Source organism: Perca fluviatilis, chromosome 17 (assembly GCF_010015445.1).
Source record: "Perca fluviatilis chromosome 17, GENO_Pfluv_1.0, whole genome shotgun sequence".
Taxonomy (NCBI): Eukaryota; Metazoa; Chordata; class Actinopteri; order Perciformes; family Percidae; genus Perca; species Perca fluviatilis.
In genome coordinates, this window is record NC_053128.1 from 18912617 (window position 1) to 18932041 (window position 19425).

At 40.2% G+C, this 19425-nt stretch overlaps 1 protein-coding gene across 2 annotated transcripts in view; it reads left to right on the plus strand.

The window, feature by feature from the left end:
* bmpr1bb (bone morphogenetic protein receptor, type IBb) overlaps positions 1–19425 on the plus strand; it is a 59584-nt gene that overhangs the window by 5875 nt on the left and 34284 nt on the right. Inside the window, exon 3 of one of the 2 annotated variants that reach the window (XM_039779258.1) lies at positions 2619–2782. The exons of the other annotated variant lie outside the window; for it this stretch is intronic. The gene's annotated coding sequence lies outside the window, so the exon portion shown is untranslated. The remainder of the gene's footprint in view (positions 1–2618; positions 2783–19425) is intronic. 2 annotated transcript variants of the gene reach the window in all.

The following is a 19425-nucleotide window of genomic DNA, read 5'->3' on the forward strand; positions in this document are numbered from 1 at the left end:
ACAGTTAACAGTTAATGTTAACGAGTCAGAAGCCAACGTTTGCATTTACAGTGAGCGAGCTGACGATAGCGTTACGTTCGTTTGAGTCAAAACTCTGCAAGAGCTCAAACATGTCACTGATGTTACCACTTAACGTTACTTACTTACTCCTCTTCATCCCCTGTGGGACATAACGCTGCAAAGAGATCTTTCCATCGCATTTATTCCTTGGCAACATGCCGCGCATCTCCCTGTGACAGATGCATGTTGTTTAGCAACTCCTCCAACTTTTAGACACACCAGCTAGCAGGGCCCTTTCTAGCTCAAAAAGGGCCAACTTCTTCTTAAGAATGACAGCGCTGTTGTTGCCAACTTGGCCTTTGTTTGTGGTGTGACTGATTCACCTCTAGTCTCTAATCTTTTCAGATGAATTTAAATAAAAAGGTTGATGATTGATCATATAATCATTTTCAAAACTGTTACTGTGTTATTTCTGTTTCAAAAGGCAGCAATACATTAGCAATGCATAATAATCGTGATAATCTTGAAACCGTGATTATTTTTCAGACAATCATTGTACCAAGAAAATATTTAATCGTTGCATCCCTAATCAAATAGAAATATTAGGACATTTTGAGTATATGCATTAAGTGCATTGCAGCACAAATAAATCATTGTTCATTTCTGACTCTGAGCTCACAGATACCCTGTATGTTTTTGCCCCTGGATTTCAACAGTAAACAGGCTGCGTGCTGCAGGGAATCCAGGGGATTGCATCGTTTAATTAGCATTCCTGTTACATTAAGCAATGAACTTGCCACTACAGGACCTATCATAAACAGCGGAATATGCTGACACAGCTCCAACGTAGGGACGTTGGGTGTATAGACAGGAGCCGAACCCATGCAGGGCTGTGAAAAATAGAGTTACTGTACCTAAGAGAGGACAATAGCAGCCTGTTTATATGTCAGTAGAGGCTTGCTCTGACTCCTTTTGTGACAGTGACCTGCTGGCAGGAAAGCAAAGAGGGCCGAGGTTTGAGTTGGAGAGTAACTCACACCCTTAAAGAATGTCAAGAATCCGTGTGTTAAAGTTCACACTGGATCACCATCTGCGGCAGGATCCTGGCAAATAAAAGACATCTGTGTGTGAGTCAGTGTCTGTGTGCGCATACATGGGAAAAACGAAGATAGAGACAGAAAACAAAATAATATTATGAAAATATTATTACTGTATTTGAAGGAATGGAAGTTCACATAGCAAATATAACGGTGTACACAGTCTCTCATTCTCAGATAAACGCATAACTGACAAGCAGGTAGCAGGCATTATGTCAGCCCATCATTATGCCCTAACTTTCTGGTTTATTAAAGTGCCCATATTATGAAAAAATCACTTTTTCTGTTCTTTTGTGTCTCTGGTGCTTCCACACACATACAAACTTTGAAAAAAATCCATCCATGCTGTTTTGAGTGAGATACAGTTTCTGAATGTGTCCTGCCTTCAGTCTCCTAGTGAGCTGTTCAAAATCGGCCTCGGACTGTGACGTCACAGTCCGAAATGAGCTGGCTAACCACAACCGTTAGCTTGTTAGCATGCTAACCGTTAGCATTAGCATGCTAACGCTAATGCTAACGCTAGCATGCTACATCGTTCTCAATAGCAAAGCACTGCTACAACACACACAAGTTCACCATAATCTACAAAAGAACTACATACATGTGTGCCCTCATTTAGAAGTCTCCCAGCTAATCCTGCCTTGTAACTGACCTGTTGGAGAAACAGGCTTTCTTTTACTGTCTCTAGAGTTAGCTAGCTGACCTGATCTACATCTGAACTACTGAGCATGTGCGAGTGCAATCAAAGATGGTACAGAAGAAAAAGATGAAAAGAGGTCTCACTCTGTAGCTAAAACAGAAACCAGGTGAAAAGAGAATCTGCAGCAGTGAGAGAGAGCTGTGCAGTACAACAAAAATATGTTTTTTTTTTTTTAAATTAAACCATGTAAACCTATTCTGGTACAACCTTAAAATACAGTTATGAACCTGAAAATGAGCATAATATGGGCGCTTTAAGAAAAGACGGGTCAATGAGACTGCCGAGAATCCCAGTACAAATCACCTGTTTCAGCTGAAAGGGAAAGTCGGTGATTCAACACTCATCGCTCTGTTAGTTCAGCACCATACCCAGCTGTGACTCAGTGTGTTCTCTCGCTGATACAATATTGGCTCAAGGTTACCAGAGTATGTTTTGTGACACTTGCTTAAAGTTCATAATTTCTCACATCTCCATAAAGAAGAGGTTTCTATGCACCACACTCAAAACATATCAACGTGATCTCCCTCGACAGTTTGATCTTTCAACAGATTGATCTGAAAAAGCTTTGTTCTGAATTCTTGCACGTCTGCTCTACCATACTGTAGACCCTATTCGGCACCGTATCTGATTCTCCAATTGAACCTCATGCTTGTCTGCTAAATGGCAAGTGACAGCGAGTGCCACTCAAACTGAGAAACCGAGATGGAGAAACAGATGAAGTCAATTTCTGTCTCGTTCTTGTTTTTCCTGTTGCTCAGCCCTGTGTTTCTGATGACAGATTGCGAAATAGGTTTCATATGTGCATTTCTTTTCCCCCATAGTTTCGGGAGAGGGCAGAGGGCATTTAGAGTCGTACATGTGAGGCCGTATGCAGGGAGATGTGCTGACATCCGAGCTTTGCATTTTCAACCGGAGGTTAAAGGCGGATGAGGAGGATGCTGCAGTGACGATTCAGAACAAGTCGTGTTTGCATAGATCACATCAGGTGAGTCCGCCCTCTGGGTGCCATCACTTATCAATGCGACGCTAATCCCTTAATCAAAGACTCCGGCACATCCTGGAACAGCAGGACAGGATGGAATGTGTGGAGTATTAAAAACAGTGTTACCTCAGCTGTCTTCAGTGTTTTTGAGAAATCATATGTTCATTTGAATGTATTTCAGCTTTATCTTAGAAACATAATACACACTGTTACACACACACACACACACACACACACACACACACACACACACACACACACACACACACACACACACACACACACACACACACACACACACACACACACACACACACACACACACTCAAACACACACAATACTACATCACATTCCAATCCCTGTCGGGTTTTGGCATTGCTCGCAGGATTAGGGCACCAGCCAAAACAGGTGACAGGTGACAAATTCATGTCAATGCTTCATGAAAAGGACTTTAATGTTGGATTAACTAAATTACTATTGCAAACAAAAGGTGAGTCATATTTCTGTAGCTTGCATGTCAATTTGTAGTACTTGTCAACCCATATTTGCTTTATGTACAGTATGTCTGCCACATCCCTGGTGGGTACTTTCAACTTATGACAACTGTTGTTCTTTGTTGGATCAGTTTAGGGTTTTGGCACGAGTTGTAATGATTTTCCAGACTTTCCCCAGTGACATTTTTTATGTTTATTTTTGACCAGTTCTCCTGCAGTTTGGCCTGAGATACTTTGTCCTCTTTGGAGCTCTAATAGGTGTCTTGTGTTACTTTGAAAATATCAAAGATGGTTAAACTCTTTTTTCTAGCTATAAATACTGCTACAGTAACTGGCATTCAGCCTTATATGGCCCACCTTGGTAGCAGTGTGCCTGATACAGATACAGACTTCCTTAATGGCCTCAATTGACCGTATGGGAAAACAACACTTTCAGCTGCTTGATGTACTGCTTTTCAAGGCTTGGTCTGTACTGTAGCACTGTATTATTTCATATTTGACTCATGAAAACATTCTCATTTATACTGTCATGTTGATTTGCAAATCTACAAATCAGTGTGTTACAGTTCAAACAAAGACTTGATTCAGACATGTGGAGCATTTTTCTGCTTTTCAAATCAACTTTCAGGAGGAAAAACAAGTTAGCCACACACCGATCACTCATTCTTCCTTCATCTTTAGTTACGGTTTCTGTACAGTCTGAAAGGAGGCCGGTCTCTCTCCCTGTCTATCCAAGTCTGGCCTCTTCGGTGGCTCTGAGAGCTTTACCCAGAGGAGAGGCTGGATCGGATTACAATAAAAAGAAAAAGAGAGAGAGTAGCAGCTAGCTAACCTGCTACAGCCTGGATTGTTATTGCAGGTGTTCAAGAGCAGACACAGCTGTTAATTACCTCTACGTAGGTGGACACGTTGAGCTGCAGTCACACATGAATAGCCTCATACAAGTGCATGTTGGCATGCCAGAATATACCGATTAGGATTTAAGGATCAGAAGACAGTTTCAGGGTTCAGGCTCTTGGTCTATAGAATCCTCTTGTTGAATCTCATATTTGCTTTGGCCTTTTTGCTACATGTATGTTTGAGGAAGGCTTAGTCGGTTTCGTTCCCGCAGCCTAAAACAGTCAACCACATCTGTCCACAGAGCATTGGAATTGTATAACATGGAACATTTGCTTTATCCGTGCTGTTTGAACGACTGTGTATACGAGTGTGTGCGCACATGAGAGTGAGACCAGTCAATGAAAATGCTGTTAAATGGTCTTGAACAAATGTGTATAATTTGTATTGGACATTGGGGGTAAGGGGCCGCAGGTTTGTTTCCGACCTGCGGCCCTTTGCTGAATGTCATTCCTCTCTCCCCTTTTTATGTATAAAGCTGTCCTGTCAAAAAATAAAGGCCTACAATTCTTTAAAAAAGAAACTGGGGGTCAGCTGCATATATTCAATTCCTTCAAAATTGTCAACCAACTTGATTATCAGCTCCTGCCCAGAAGCGTTGAAGTAGCACACAGTATAACACAATAATCACAATGTATATTTCAGGTTATTATTAAATATTTCCAGTGTATTTAGTCATATGGTTGTTGTTTAAAGCCCATAGTTGTAGTGAATTAGATTCCAGATAGATGGACATGTTGACATCTGTCCATTTAATCAGTGTTGATATTTAATCAGTAGTGGACAAGTATAATACTTGCATAAGGGACAAAGGCTGGAGCATTCATACCTGGTTTAGCTCATCTCTGTCTGTCTCACTTAGTGCTGCTTCAGCTCCTTCCTCTTCTTGTCAACACACATCAATCACATCATCATATGCTGAAATAGCATAGAGGGTGATGAGTATTCACTGTCAGTCATTTCAATTTGAGAAAAAAAGGCTAAAAAAGTGGCTGTTAAATTGAGTGACTAGCCTGCAAGTGATACTTGTTTGAGAAATATGTTCATGTGAATTACAACAATAGTAGTTAGTTTTTTTTAAACAGCGTGTTTTTTTAAACAGCGTGTCTCTCTTTTAGTGTGTGTGTGTGTGTGTGTGTGTGTGTGTGTGTGTGTGTGTGTGTGTGTGTGTGTGTGTGTGTGTGTGTGTGATCGTGCTCGCATTTGTGTTAGTGAACAGCTGCTCCTCCTTTTCTCCACCTGTGTAATGCGGCTTTGAATAAGACAACAGTAGTTCTCTTGTACTTCTTGTAAAGATCAAATTTAATTAACGATTGCACCGGTTTTGAGCACACAACTCTCTCTGGCAAGCATTTGGAAGATAAGCGACGTTTGTCTCGAGTGCCAACATGTTGTGGCTTTATTGGTTTCCTGATTCAAGTTTGAGCTGAAAAGGCTTGATTTTTACACACATACAGAGACACACACACAGTGTTCTGCTTCTGGACACAAAGTGGTCAAGGTGGTGGGTGTTCCCCACCTTTTTAAACCTGTTTATTTTACTTTTTGAAAGTGCTACAAATTAAGTAAGAAACCTTGGGTGGACTGTTCTATGGGAGTACACGTGTGAGAAGTAGGGAGCTGAGAGAAAAACCGTGAAAATGACTGGAACTCTGAGGGTTTTCAAAACAGAACTCAAGATTTCATTACACATACCTGGACAACTAAGGGCATGGAAAAAAAAAAAAGCCTCCCTGCGTGCGCACATGTGCACATGCACACACATAAATGCACTCAACAGCTGGGGTGGTCAGAGAAATAATAAGAATAATGTAAGCTAAATAGAACAGAGACGACTCCCAACCAACAGAGCCAACACGTGTCGGCAGCTTCAGATATATGCAGAACCCCTGGTCATCAATCACAGACAGGAGGCCCTCAGTTTCGTTGACAGGCTCGGACAGAGAGGAGGCAGAGTTTTTTTGGCTGCTTTCTATGAGTGGCGGCTGTGTTCCCAGACCCGACTACAGCTTCTTGAGTCAGGTTTGGTTGGGATTTCCCCAAGACGTTTAAGACTGACTGATGACGAGGCATCACATCAAACCAATGTCAACAACTGAGCAAAGCTAATAGTCGTCACTTGTCAATATGGCCCGTTGGCAGCGTTCACATAGGTCCTCCTCAGTGTTGTCTTATTAGGTTTTGGTGTTGGCGTAAGCTGCGGATCCTGAAAACCATCTGTGTGTGTGTGTGTGTGTGTGTGTGTGTGTGTGTGTGTGTGTGTGTGTGTGTGTGTGTGTGTGTGTGTGTGTGTGTGTGTGTGTGTGTGTGTGTGTGTGTGTGTGTGTGTGTGTGTGTGTGTGTGTGTGTGTGTGTGTGTGTGTGTGTGTGTGTGTGTGTTGTGGGAATATTCTCATGGTGGCTTGACAGGTTACTGGTAACAGTATAACTGCAAGCAGTAAATTGCTCTAAACCAAGCAAAACAGAGCAGAGAGAGACAAGACAGTCCTGAGAGGCCAAACTGGAGTTTAGTCCCTAAATTGAACCTTCACCAGGGTTCAGAAGGACAAGGAGTGATCCAGGGATAGAAAGACTTGGAGGTTGGGGCATCCTCTGACTAAGACAATGCCCCCAGGGTTTCTGCTCTGAGATCTTACTTTGTCTGTGTAAACATGTCTTGTGTGTGTGTGTGTGTGTGTGTGTGTGTGTGTGTGTGTGTGTGTGTGTGTGTGTCAAGTGTACTACATGTGAAATCTACCAAGTGTATGGATCTGGTGAAAGGAAAGAATAATGAATTGTTAAGATACAATAATGTTTTTTTAGTCTAGTGGCTCTCAACATGGTGGTCAAGACCTGTAAGCGGGTTATGAAGTATGTTTTATTGGTATTTTTCTGTTTTCTGCCTCTCTTTTGTGACAAACTGTATATTTTCAGCCTCATTTGACTCTTCATTAATATAAGTTTATTTACAAGGGTTGCTTGTATGACCGTTTGATTGATTTTGACTGTTTCCATGCTACAGAGCAACTATGGCTAAGGTCACCCTCCACAATAACTTCACCCAACCCAGATATTTCTGTCACAATCATATTGTGGGGTTCGTATACCCTCATAGTTTTCTCTATGCAAACATTATGATTAAACTGCACTGCAAGTGATTTCTGGACTCCGGTGGTTACCTGGACAGAACCAGGCTAGCTGTTTCCCTCTGCGTCCAGTCTTTACGCTAAGCTAAGCTAAACTAAGCTAATTGTCTCCTGGCTCTAGCTTCATATTTAGATTTTAGAGTACAGACATGAAAAGTGATGTTGATCCTCTCAACTACTCCTCAGCAAGAAATGTAATATGTGTGTTATTCAAAAACTGTAAGTATTTCCTAATCATGTTATAATTTAATGTATTGGTGTGCATGGAAATGCAACCACAGTCTGTCTTTAAAATCATAAATTAGACGTTTGGGAAGACTTTGAAGATTCAGTTCTTGAGCTGATCTGGATCTATTGTTTCAGTTCATATGTTACTGCAGAAACCCAAGCAGGCCGTAATTCTCTTGTCCACAGACACAAGTTAATACTATGGACCCAGTACAAATGGAGTTCATCATCATCCTGATGTTCTCAACCCCCCGTGAGTTGACTGGATGTCTCACTGCGTCCAATCGTTTCTTCACCCACTGTCTGTCTGTATTAGACACAGGGTGACAGGACAGCTGTCTCAGTTCCTCATCTTGGTCCATGTTTGCATGCACAAGGATGCATGTGTGCCTTTGCAATAGATCTGGCATGGCTAATTAATGTTATGTGGCTTGTTTGACTGAGTATGTGGCCTCCCATGTCCAGTCTCTGATCCTGACACTGGACCCAAAAGGGGAATCATCACCAAGGAATTTGGCAGGCTTTGATCACAGGGCTGTCCAGTGGGGGTGCAGGGTTAATGCGCTGTGTGAAAAGGAAAACATGACAATCAATCAATCAATCAATCAGACTTTATTTATTTATCACTTTTCTTACATGTCAATGTAGCACAAAGTGCTTCATACATCGACACTCTCTGCAACCCTCAGGTCTTCAGGCAGGCTGTTCCATAGACTTGAAGCATAGTAGTAAAAAGATGCCTCACCATGAGTTGTCATTTCAACTTTTGGAACTAATAAAAGACCACTGGTTCATTAGATAAAAGCAAATCTGATAAATAACTAGGACTAAGGCCGCTAAAAGCTTTATAAACCGATTAAAAAGGACCTTCAAATCAATTCTGAAGCGCACGGGTAGCCAGTGCAGAGACTTTAAAATAGGGGTAATTTGTGCTCTCTTTCTGGTCCTCATCAGCACCTGTGGAGCTGAGTTTTGAAAAATGGATGCACTGTGGCAATGTTCTTTAAATGATAAAAGGCTGTTTTTATTTCGTGGCTCAAAGCTAAGCTCATAATTCAAGATAGTCCCTATGTTTTTAACTTGTTGCCTGTGTTTCAGTGCTATTATTTGCAATTTTGCACCCAATTTCTCTCTCTGAACTTCAGGGCCAATAATTAAGACCTTGGTTTTCTCCTGGTTGAGCAGGAGAAGGTTTTCTGCCATCCATCATTTGATATCTAAAATACAATTTTAAAAGGGTATCAATTGGCAGGAAACACGGCCATGTACAGCTGTGTATCATCAGCATAACTATGGAAATGTATGCCGTGCCTCCTGATTACGTGTCCAAGTGACAACATGTAGATCAGGGGTCATCAGCTAAATTCTTTCAAGGGCCAGAATTTTTCTAAGCAGACACTCTGGGGGCCGGACTTTGAAATAAAATGAATTTATACCTAATACGTCTATTCTTGTTCAAAATGCTCACTTTCTTACTGAATTAATGCTATTTTTTTTACATGTATTAGTGTGAGCAAACTCCTAAAAAACATGGAAACTCCATAATGATAACTGGCTCTTTAACTAGAAAATGATCTCAGACTAGGAGGCAGTTCACTGAGGAGTGGTGGTTAAAGTCTGTGATTATGGAAAAATTATTGTAGTATGCAGCGTCCTGATTGGTGGAAAATGCTTGCAGAAAGAAATGGCTGTTGTCAGGTAAACATGTCACTGTCAAAAGGCTGAAGGGAAAAGTTGACTTGGAAAAGCCAAAAGCCCAGCTTTAATGATGAATGACTGATAAGCAGGCTATGCACTCGTCATGTATGCCTCATTTGCAATGAAAGATGCTGTTCCAAAATAATACAACCAGAATCATCATCATCAAGAATGAAGAACTTGAACATAACGATCGCGTCATTCACGTGCATATTAAGTAGCCACTTATAATACCTCCATAGATTTACCTCTCCAGCGGAGTTTGGTTTGTTCAGCCAGCAGTGAGGTTCACAAGAATTTGTCCAAATTTCTAGATTCCCGGCAAACTAAGCCTACAGCTTTAGTTTTAGCTTGTTTGTAAAAATTCGCTATTTGCAGAGTAGAGCTGTGTTTGTATAAAACAGCGCAGAGAGTGGACTGACCAGACAGAGCAGATTGAAATATCGCTTTCTACATGTTTATGCCAGTCTACACAGGTGAGTGCATTGATAAGTAGTGACTTTTTACTCACAAAGGTTTAAATTGTAGCCTATTTACAGAAAAGAGAGAGCGTGAGTTCATCTGCCCGAGCGGTGTTGGTAACTCTCTGTATCGTTCCCAGTCAGGTGCTGCGTGTTTTAACGCACACACATCCCGGCTCAGCTGTGTGTGTGTCTTGCACACACATCTCGGCTCAGCCGTGTGTGTGGAGCTCGGGCATCGCTGTACAGAATCCCGGCATGTGAATAGAGATGCAAATACAGGGGGCTGGGTTTTTGCTCTAAATGCTTGAAATGATAAATAACAGAACGCATTTTTTTCTCTTTACATTTTGTGAATTCATGGTTATTCTGCGGGCCAGACTAAAAGCTTTGGCGGGCCGGATGTGGCCCGCGGGCCGCCAGTTGAAGTTCACTGATGTAGATATTAAAAAGAGTTGGACCTAAACTTTAACCTTGAGGAACACCACAATCCATGTTATTTTTGGGTATCTATACTTTACTGGAGTAATTATTTTACAGCAGACTTTTTACTTCTACTTCTACTATATTTTCACGCAATTATCTGTACTTTCTACTCCTTACATTTTAAAAATAGCCTCGTTACTCCTATTTCAGTTTGGCTTGTCTTCATCCCGGCTTGTCATCGTTAAAAAATACACACACACACACACACACACACACACACACACACACACACACACACACACACACACACACACACACACACACACACACACACACACACACACACACACACGCACAAAAAAAACAACCTATCCACATAAGTCGCGCCATCCGGAGAGAGTGAATTTGATTGTGGTTGGATGAGAAGTATAAACGTATGCCATTCCGACACCCTATTGGCAGAGGTGTCAAAAGTATTCACATTCATTACTCAAGTAGAAGTATAGATACTAGGGTTTGAAAAGACTTCTTAGAAGTTGAAGTATCAACTCAAGCTTTTTACTCAAGTAAAAGTACTGGTTTCAAAACTACTTAAAGTATAAAAGTAAAAGTAATGTAAGGGGAAAAAAATGCCATTAAGGACAAAAGCTTAGCCCACCCGACCTCCACAAAAAAATATTTTTCTAAAGACAATGATGACTATAATGTTATATTAAAATCATACCTGCAAACTCAGAAGGGCTGAAAAAGGTGACGCATTTCTTCTCTCTATCTCTAAAATATATATTTAAAAAAGGAGCACCTTGTTCAATTGTATTGTCTGTTCTGTATTCAAAAATATAAAATAATTAAAAGTTGATCTAAATTTTAAAAAAGGAGCACAAGGCGACATTAAAGAATGGCTTGTGTATTAAGGCCACAGGGTCAAAAATTAAATGATTTATTTCATTTCATTTCTTTATTTATTTAAACAGGGACAACGTACAATATACATTAACCTTAGACAGGAGAGATGCATTATACCAGGTTGTAGCACATGTGCTAGTTTCTACCTGTAGTCCCTGGGCAGGCTGATGTCAACAAATGAATTTAACACATTTATCCCAAAACCAACATTAAAATGATCACACCCTTCATTCATTCCTCAGCATTCATTTACAAATACACTCCCACATACACATCAATTACTATACATTATGTGAGCATGTTTGTTTTAACAGAAGCCATTTTTTGGCCTGATATGAAAAAATGTTAAAATTTGCACGTTATCGGCTCTGTTGGCAACTTATTCCACTGTCTGATAGCCACACTTGAGAAAGCTGAGCTGCCGAATGCTGTTTTACACTGAGGAATCCTACACATTAAAAATGTAATAACAATAACTTATTTCAGGCTGAGTGTGTTTTTCAGACAACGGCAGCTACAGTCTGTCTTTTTTGTAAAAAATTTTTTTCTTTTTTCCCTCGGAGCGATGTTTCAGTTCCCTCTAACGTCCGTTTTCGGAGCATCAGAGAGAAGCGCAGGCATTTGAGTGGCACCTAAATTAGGCACCGAAATTAGCGTTGCTATTCGGTCCGGTAGATAACGGTCGTTAAGGCACCGGTGCCATATTAGCACCGGGTCTGTGCAGGTGCGATGGATTGAGTAATAAATACACAAGCCGTTCTTTAATGTCGCCTTGTGCTCCTTTTTTTTAAATTTAGATCAACTTTTAATTATTTTATATTTTTGAACATACAAAACAAATACAATTGAACAAGGTGTTCCTTTTTTTTAATAGAAATAGAGAGAAGAAATGTGTCACCTTTTTCAGCCCTTCTGAGTTTGCAGGTATGATTTTAATATAACATTATAGTCATCATTGTCTTTAGAAAAATGTTTTTTTTGTGGAGGTGGGGCGGGCTAAGCTTTTGTCCTTTTTAATGGCATTTTTTTCCCCTTACATTACTTTTACTTTTATACTTTAAGTAGTTTTGAAACCAGTACTTTTATACTTTTACTTGAGTAAAAAGCTTGAGTTGATACTTCAACTTATACAGGAGTCTTTTCAAACCCTAGTATCTATACTTCTACTTGGGTAATGAATGTGAATACTTTTGACCAGTGCCGTCTCTGTGCTGTGTTTGGCCCGAAAGCCAGACTGGTATTGTTCAAAGATGTTGTTTGAGCTCATGAAATCATTTAACTGATTTAAAAACAAGCTTCTCTAAATTTTGCCTAAAAACAGCAGATTGGACACTGGTCTGTAGTTACTGGGAAGTGAGGGGGTAACTGTAAAATTGCCTCCAATGGTCAGTTGTCAATCAAATGCAAGTTTCCTGCTGTAAAACACAAATTAACTAATTAATTTATTATGACTTCATCTTGAAGGCCAAGAAGCACAGATGACTCTCGTAAACTAACGGGAACCATAGTAATCTATAATTAATGACATTCTTTTGCACAGTGCCTTCAGATAAGCTCAACAGATCATAAGAGTAAAAGACTACTGATCGGCATGCGCTAAAAGATGATCAACGTACTGTAGAAGATCGTCCTGACATTTTGTGACACATAACTCAGTTCTAGGTCAGCCTAAAACATTTTAGAAAGTAGTCGGTATCCAAAATGTTTCTCTCGCCGCATCCTGGCATTAATGATAAACATATGTTAAGAGAGAAAGCGGTCTCACATGGTTATATTTCAAAGTTCATTTTAGGTTTTCCTGTCAGGACTGCTATGGCTACTCTATAGTTCACTATTTCACCTTTAGACTTTTAGTTCAAATGATACCTGTGGAGTAATACCCATGGACCGGATAGGAATATAGAGTCTTAGATGTTTTAAGGATCCAGGGTTCATACCTCTGTGTTGGGTGGGACTTACAGGGAAATGGGCCTTGTATCAGCCCTGCACACCAGCTCTAAGATAAAGCTGAAAAGGAACAGAAGTCCTCTATAAGAACCTGTAGAGTGGGAGGAAATGGCCATCCATCATGGATAGCATGTGGTGACATGTCTGACCTCTCTCTCTCTCTCTCTCTCTCTCTCTCTCTCTCTCTCTCTCTCTCTCTCTCTCTCTCTCTCTCTCTCTCTCTCTCTCTCTCTCCCTCTTTCTCTTTCTCTTTCTCTCTACAGACACACAAAATGTGTCTGTAGAGGTAGTCTGGCTTCCAACTCTTCCCATCAGATCACATTGTTTCCTTATCACTACGTCTTCGCATGCTTTTACCTGTATTTTCCATTGACTTTTTCATCTTAATAAAATTCTCAATTATACTAAATATAGCTCAGTTACATAATGTAATAACTGACTGAAAGAGGAATACAAATGGGCCAATTCTGTAAATTTATTGAAAGAAGAAGCATTGAGTTTTTTCTTTCTTTTTCTGAATACAGACCTATACATTATACATGTCAATGTGATCATCTGATTTGTTTTAAAAAGCATCTAATACATGTAAACTTTTCTGCAATATATCATAAGTTTCCACAAAGCTTTGTATTGGCCGTGCACATACCAAAGAGATATATATATATATATATATATATATATATATATATATATATATATATATACTCAAGCAAGTCTATGACCCTCCAAAATGATTGCGAAAAGAGGCATGACCCTCCCCATCAACTTATGGATGCCTTCTGTACTGGTTAGCACTTGGTTAAGAATTGCAGATGCCACTTATTTTTTACAGCCATGACATACATGATTTAACCTCTGCATTCTCATCTTACGCATCACACTCCTCTGTTATGATGTGGTGGCCATTTCAGTAGATTTACTCACTAACATAGTTGTGGAAACACAATAAGTAAATAACTAAATGCACACTTGCATTACTGCATTACTTCAGATACTAAGTAACTCATCTAGTAAACTAGTATTCACATGAAATAAAACAATAAAACATTGAGACCATTCACCAAAGCACTCTGGCTAACAAATTCAACACACAAACTGGTTGCTATGGACTCGTCACTAGGCTTCCTCAGTCATTGTATATTTTACATAGACTGTAACAGTCTAAATATGCACCAAACAAGCCATTTTGAAATTTTTCTGTTTCATGAATACAAAAGTTGTGTGACCCCCCTTCCTCCTCCTAGACTATAACATTTTGGGTGACCCTCCCCTCAACAAAGAATAAAAAGACATGACCCTCCCCTATTTTCCTCCGGTGGTCCATTCCATAAATACCGAACGGTCCCTTATGATACGCAATAATGCAAAGCCAACAATGTTTTCATTCCAACAAAACACTAGAGCATTGGTTTCCAAACTGGGGTATGTGTACCCCCAGGGAATTACGAAGTGACTTAGTGGGTGCGCAAAAAATAAAATTCATGTAAGATTGCGGGGGTGGGGGTTAGTCAAATGTAGAATCCTTGTCAATTCAACTTTCCTCTCACAAACCTCCCCAGCGAGGACTCTTTGCCTCTGCACCATATTTTATCGGCGAGCCCTGTAATCCACCACAGCTGCTCAACTGTAAATACAATTAACCCCAGTAATTGTGTGATGTTGACTTTTGGTTTTGTACACTTTCTCACCGACTGCCGGTAGCCCGTGCTCTCTGAGGATGACATCATGGGGTTTGGGGTTTCAGGTTGCCCGCTGTGCCTTCGGTTTCCCAGGGGGTTGTGGGTGGGGGGGGGGGCGTAGACCTGGATAGAAGATCCATGCTGTGAATAGACACTTATTCCCTCTGCTCAGAATGATGCATACATACACAGTCGACTGACCTATCTGCCACCTCAGCTGTGAGCTCAGTGTTTGTTATTGGCTCAGTTAAGATGTGTTGACAGATGAGGCAGATGTGTGTTCCCTCTTGTAGATAGTGTTGTTTTCAAAGTTGAAAAGCTGTGGAATTAGCTGAGTAAAGAGGATAATTTGGTATCATGGCAATCTGGTGAGATGGTTTATGTTTAAGAAGCATGTGTTGTCAATTAAGCAATACTGTTTTGTCTATGATTTTATGTGTTTTAAGTATGTGTATTTTATTAGGGAGTATGCAGTGTGTGTGGGCCTGCTCACATTTTTATTCCCCCTTGTTTTCAGAAGAGGGGGCTAACAATTTCCTCTGGAAGGTAATGCAGTGACTAGAGCCACATTCAAAGCTGTCTGGCCAGCATGTTTTAAAAGTGACTATCTCTGCAGAACAGAGTGATTCAGAACAGATTTAAGAAGCCAAGGACAATGCCCATGTTTATGTGGACCATTTAAAAACCACCAAGGCAGTGAGGCAGGAATTCTTTGCACAGGATCACTTCCCTCTGACACTACCAATATTATGTAAAATATAAAAATAGACCATATAGCTTATTGTGGATTTGTCTTAAAGATCTATTTCCAGGCAGCGCAGAGCATGCTCTCCTTAAGTGTCAGTCATTCTGTGAATCATCTATTTTAGTTGTTCAAAGTCACAGGAGCCTGCAAAGTCAACCTCTTCCACTGGGATGTCAAATAAGCAGTGTGTCTCAGCTTTCCTCTGTTTTATTTTTCCACTCCCCGCATGGACACACCTGAGGGCTATTTCACAAAACCTAGATAGCAGATTAGCAGGGATATTCCAGTTATCTTGGCTCATTTTAGCTCATTTTAGCCTTGACTTGCTTTCACAAAAGCAGAGGTACCGAAGTTACCATTGAGATGTATTCTGTGCAGCTAGCCTGGTCCCAACCAGGCTAACAGCCAGGATTTATTCATCCTGGTGCCTTTTCTGTTCACTCAGCAGTGGTTTTACCTTTTTCTTATTAGCCTGCATTAAAATACAACAGGTACATATTGCTGTTCAGTTAAGCACTGTTATTATTTTAGCATTGTGACCATTATTTTTTAATAATTATTCATGTGACATGTTGCTGTTGTATTGCTGTAAGGAAATTGTGGTTCATTTTGTTGTTTAGAAGTTTGATGAATATATTATGGCAGTTGTTGAGATAATTAAAAACGGCTGATACAGTTGCAAATGTGTTTTAAATGAAGCCTGTGATGAAGTGCAATATATAAAGTGCAATACACATGTGTTAGTGGTTCTAATAATGGCAGACTGGTCAAAGACCAATACACCTTTATTATTTTTGTTGATTTATTTCTTTTTGTATTCTTTAACAATAAAGGATCATGTATATTACTCTAACATGTGCATTGTATTTGGCATTCTTAGCACATAATTTGTGTTCTGTCCAGTAAACTGGGACTATAATTTGGGAGGATCGTACAATTATGAAAACCTATCCTAATTGTACAATCCTCCCTAATTTTACAGTCATGTTTACAGTGTGCATTGAATTTATCACCTAATTATCTTTATAGTTTCTAGATTTCATAACGAGGATCCTTGTGTATATATGGACATAGAAAAGCAAAGTATATACTATGTAAAGAAGGAAACTCGGGAAGAAAAAGTACATTTACGAACGACTGCTCTTAACTGAAACCATTCAAGGAGTCACATGTCATTAGCACAAACAAACAGTTGTACACTTGTGCCTTAAAAGCGAGCAGTCAAAGTTAATGTTACTTAGGAAATTTATATTTTAGCCCATGAGAGAGAGGGAGAGACAGAGGTAGAGACAGAGATATTTACACATCATATTCTAGCACGATAGATTAGTAGTTGTAATTGATCTTCATAGTAAATTCCCTGAGTAACATTATCTTCTGCTCACTTTTAAAGCAACACTAAAGCACTTTTCCCGCTTCGGTCCCCCTACAGGTTGGAAGAGGAATTGTCCATTACCGCTGTTTGCCAGATTGGGTAGCGGATCTGTAGTTCAAAAGAGACATTACGTCAGTGGTAATGGACAATTCCGCTTTCAACCTGTAGGGGGACTGAAGCGGGAAAAGTGCTTTAGTGTTGCTTTAAGGCAAAGAGAACAACTGTTAATTTGTGCAAATGAGTTAGTAGCCTAACTCCTTGAATGGTATGATTATGACGGTTTCAATTCAGAGCAGTGGTCATTAAATGTATAATTTTAGGCTACTAATGCATTAGTTGGTCCATGATCATCTGCCATGCTTTCTCTCACTGTTTTATTACAGCGCCCTGGTTTTTTTTTTTTTTTTTTTTTTTACAAATAATGTGTTTCACTTCATACTTCCACAAGAAGCTGCTGCTCACTCATATTCTCCTTTTTAGCATCAGTAAATCTGTGATCGACCTCACGGTTTGTTAAGGAAAGCCATGAACGCGCATCAATCCAAATTACTTCATCCTGGCTCGACCTAGTCCTACCTCCTCAGCCTGGCTTGGCTGTGGTGAAACCATAGACTATATACAGTCTATGGGTGAAACGCACAAAGTCAGGATGCACTGATTAGACTAGGTCAAGCCACGCTTTATCAGAAATCCTGGATTTATAAATTCTGCTTTTGTGAAATAGACCCCTGGTGATGTCAGCCACTGGATCAGCTCAGGACACACACACACACACACACACACACACACACACACACACACACACACACACACACACACACACACACACACACACGCATCCAAAACGGAGGCATCTTAAAGAAAGTGCTGCCTTTCGAAACTTTATTCGGTTTTCTTATTTCTGCCTAGTAGTAGTTTAATGTTAAAATGTGATGGATAGAAACAGATTTAGCAGGTTTATGTATTTAGCTGTCTGACAGGCAAGCTGGAAAGTTCCGAAATCACCTGGCTTCATGAGGGAAATTCTTTTAACACTTAAGGATTGAACACACTTAAAAACAAGGTCTAAAGCAAGGGATTTGTTCGTAATCCTGTATTCATCCATTTGAGACGTGCTGTCTGGTGACTGGACTGACACTCTGCCATACCTACATGCACACAGTCAAGCTGGCTGCATGCCTCACCACATCTAAGTATAGAAGTTAATACAAGCAGATTTTGTGGCAGATTTGTGGCAGATTTAATGGTACCTAGTGGAGTTGTTATCTGGGTCAAGAGTGAGCAATTCTGCCATTCTGTTTTTCAGTTTAAATGCCAGTCCCAGAAGCCTATGCATTATCTTGTTGTTTGTATGCCTGTGTGGACATTTAGCGTCTGCTGACTAACACACTGCCTCCATCTATCCTAATCAAACTAAACTGCACTAGAGGGAGAAGTCAGCTACTTTAGAATAAGTAGCCAGCCAAGGTTTGTTTGAGCATGCTGGAAATCGTTTCATTTTGATTGGCTGATAGGACTGGAGGTAAAACAGGCGTCTAAGAGGATTGCAGAAATGAACGCTCGATTGTAACACGTTGCTATGTACAATATTTTTTTTATACACGGGAGTAGCTTGCCAATACCAGTGCTATAATTGGCTATTTGGCCAGTAGCCTGGTAGAATGGAACTGGCTAGTGATATGGGGAAACTTTACACACCTAACTGCATCTTAAAGGTGGACAAAACACACTAACAGGTACACTCATATGCATGTATGCACACAAAAAAAGAAGAAAAAAACTCACAACATGCATTCTTTAACAAATGCGTACTATTTCCAGTCAAGTAATGTTGAATAAGTACTGCACTGACTGTTTTGCTGCAGGTGGGTGTTGAACAAGTGTTCCTCCTTTGTCTGAGATACAAATAAGATGATGATGATGATGGTGAGGATGATGTGTGCGAGAGTACTGAATGGTTTCCCAAATACCTCCCACTCTCTTGTAGAGTAAAACGATGCAGCAATGCAGGGAGCGGTGTTCAGGTGTGCTGTTAAAAGCAGCTGTTAACGCCTTATTGAGAAAGTGTCAAAGAGCATTGAAGGATCCGTGAATAAGAATTCGAGAGTGAGTCAGTTTGAGGTAGATTTTATTGTAATTTCCCACAGACCCACCCACACTATAAGCATTTATTTATGGAATGAAAAGAATTTTAACTGTATTTGGCAATGGATCTACTAAAGATACAGACATGCTACAATGATCAGTATATAGCTATAAAAGTTGACTTTTTACTGCATGCTTGCAGAACATATGGACTCTGTCCAAGTAGAATTCATTTCAGACATTGGATGATTAGAGGAAAAAACTGGTGGTTGACTGAAAGACCCTGGAGTATTTTGTAAACATTTTCTCATCTTGTGGTCAAAATCATGATATATCCTGTATATAAAAATAGTATGTCATTGACACTATATTGTCATATTGCCATTTTGTTCCAATCTTACTGCTAGTTCAAAAAAGCATGTCACAATGCGCTCAATGGTGTTTTAAGCCCCCAACGTCGACTTCCAGGCAGCGCTGTGACCGTCTACTTCAAGGCACCTAACCTTAACCCTAACCCCAACCCTAACCATTGCCTAATCCTAGTGCCTTCCATGCAGCGCTGCCTGGAAGACGACCTTG